The following is a 2,670-nucleotide window of genomic DNA, read 5'->3' as shown; positions in this document are numbered from 1 at the left end:
TTTAGAAACAATTGGCAAATTAATCTCTGTGCTTTTGCTCCACTTTATTCCAGCTTGGTGTCCCACAGAACTTTACCTCTGCATGACTGAAAACAATACAGGATAAAAACTACGTAGAAATAAGGGAAAGGGTGAACACTTCCCGTTCAGAAATGATCATGAACTTGATATTGCTCTTCATGTTTTGTGTACATAAAAAAAAAAGTATTAATCTTGTTTGTAAAAGGGTCACAGACCATGAAAATTATAGTTTATTAAGGTTAGTTATTCAACAGAGTGATGTTACTATGTATTTAAAAGTCAATTACAAAACAAAGAGGAATGATTTGGTAAAACTGCCTTTTAAAAGCTGTGGTCTCTGCATCTCCAAGTAGAATGATGTCATTATTTAACAGACTTATGAAACATGTAATCAGCTTAATATCAAGTTCAGATGCAATTCTTAACAAACTTTTTAGACATAACTCAGTGTTAAGGAGGTCCTGAATCATGGCCCCCATCCCACCATCTCTCACTTGTGTGACTCAATCACCATAATCATAAAGGCCAACACCTGCCAGAAGCAGAGGTGCCATAGTCTTGGAGCATTATACTTGTTACAGTGGGAACAAGGGAACAGCCTGAGAGCCATTTAAACACTAACTCCTCTCACAACTGCTATTGATTTGTCAGGAAACCCCCTCACTGCCTAAAAGCGGCAGATGCTGTGGTTTTTCTTTCCAGGTTTTCTCAGACACAGAGATGATGAAGAGGCTACGGTGTATGTGTGAATCAACAGTCTAAACAGCACTGTGGATCGGTCACGAGGGCCCAGAGCTGAAGAATAGCGTACTGATGGAGAAGGGAAGGATGCTGGCTTGCCCAAGCTAAATAAATAATCTCTGGGCTGCAGGATGGCAGGAGTGTGGGAGGAGGTCTGCAGGGAGCATGGAAACAGTGATTAGTAAAGTGGATCCACTTAAAGAAAATCCACCCTCATTATTTTTCCAGACTTCTGTGATAACTGATTCACATACTAATGCACTCCCTTGTTAGCACAACTTTTTTTTATGTATATAAAAGCAAACATTGCATTTGACAGTATACCATTATAGTGATAGATAAACATCTTTATAAATAAATCCACAGTGACTCAACAGAGATGGACACAAAACATGGCATATGCATATTTTATAAAGCTGTTCCTATTCCCATCATGTACTGTTTTAATGTTTTACCGAACAAGTGAAGCAATTTACCAGTAAGACCGCAGAGCATGAAAACTAATAATTTCTCATCGCTGAAATCATCATTTAAACTGGTTTTATGAAGCTGTCTCTTGAAATTAATGCAACATTGAATACTTGAAATATGGGAACTAGTGAGAGAAGTGGGATCATTTTTGTAAATCTAATTTTTGCTCTTCAGACCGTTTTGTTGCGACAGCTGGATACTTAAAGCGTGCAACCATGAAAACAGTTTTATGGACAATGTGGGCTCTCAGGGCAGAACGAATTTACGACAGATATTAACACATCTTATTGTGGTGTTATTCAAAATCAGAAACCTCCCCCTGCACTCAGACTAGATGTTTACATGGATTCCTGGTAAAGGGATGTTTATGTAAGACAGGCCAATGACCTGTCCTATTAGGTGCCTATACTATGATGCTCTCATGGCTGAACTGACAAGAACACAGTAGTAACACCATGCCAGCTGTGCAGCAGTGAGCACCTGTGGCTCTTTTCACCGAACCTTGTCTGAATAAAGCAAATTAGTAGTAACACCCTCACGGGAGCTCATTTCTCCCTCTCGTTCTCTACTTTCTCACATATGCGCATCATTGTTAAATGTGTCCACAGCAGCTCTGGAGCCCATTCATGTACCATATAGCAGCAAGGGAACAGCAGGAAGGCAACCGAGCAGGAGAGCTTTAATGAGCAGCCTTAACAAAGAGCAGGCTTCTGCCTGACAACCTTCCCATCCAAATGAGCAATTACCATCCTTCAGGACAGGTCTTACATTCCACTACACATGGAGGGTCAGGTGGGTCAAAAAGTGAGTGTAAAACCTACAGACCTATTGTAGTATTGTACTGTACTGTACTGTACTGTACTGTACTGTATTCCTTTACAATGGCCACCATAACTAATGGCACATTGATCCTTTTTATTTGGGTGAGGCAAGCGGCAAGATGCTGATCAATAAAAACCCTATCAACTCTGAGGATGATGGAAGGGAATTCTGCAAGGTGCGGAAAAGTGTCCCCGAGCTCATCCGGGGGGAGGAAACAACGGGACACACCCGCCGGAGCCCATTGGTACAACGTCACGCGCAGAAACTACCCGAGCGAGGAAGGTAAATGAATTACAGATGAGAGGAGGAGGAGGAGAGATAGAAAGCTGAGGATGCAGGTTTGCTGCCCAACACACAAACCGCACATCAGGAGCGGCTACACTTCGGTGATATCCAACTTCCAGCGGTCTCAGTCAGCTGACAGCGAGGAGATGCGTCCGCAAAAGCTTTAATTCGACCCCTTAACGTCCTCCTCTTCTTCCTCTCCTCCTCCTCTTCTTCCACCTCCTCCTCCTCCTTCTCCTCCCACCACCACCAGCGAGGAGCATCCCGCACACTGATCTCACTCCGACGGGCAGGCAGGCAGGCAGACAGGCGGACTGACACAAGCCAGAC

This window comes from Trachurus trachurus (genome assembly GCF_905171665.1).
Source record: "Trachurus trachurus genome assembly, chromosome: 15".
NCBI classification, from domain to species: domain Eukaryota; kingdom Metazoa; phylum Chordata; class Actinopteri; order Carangiformes; family Carangidae; genus Trachurus; species Trachurus trachurus.
Note: the sequence above shows the minus strand (reverse complement) of the source record.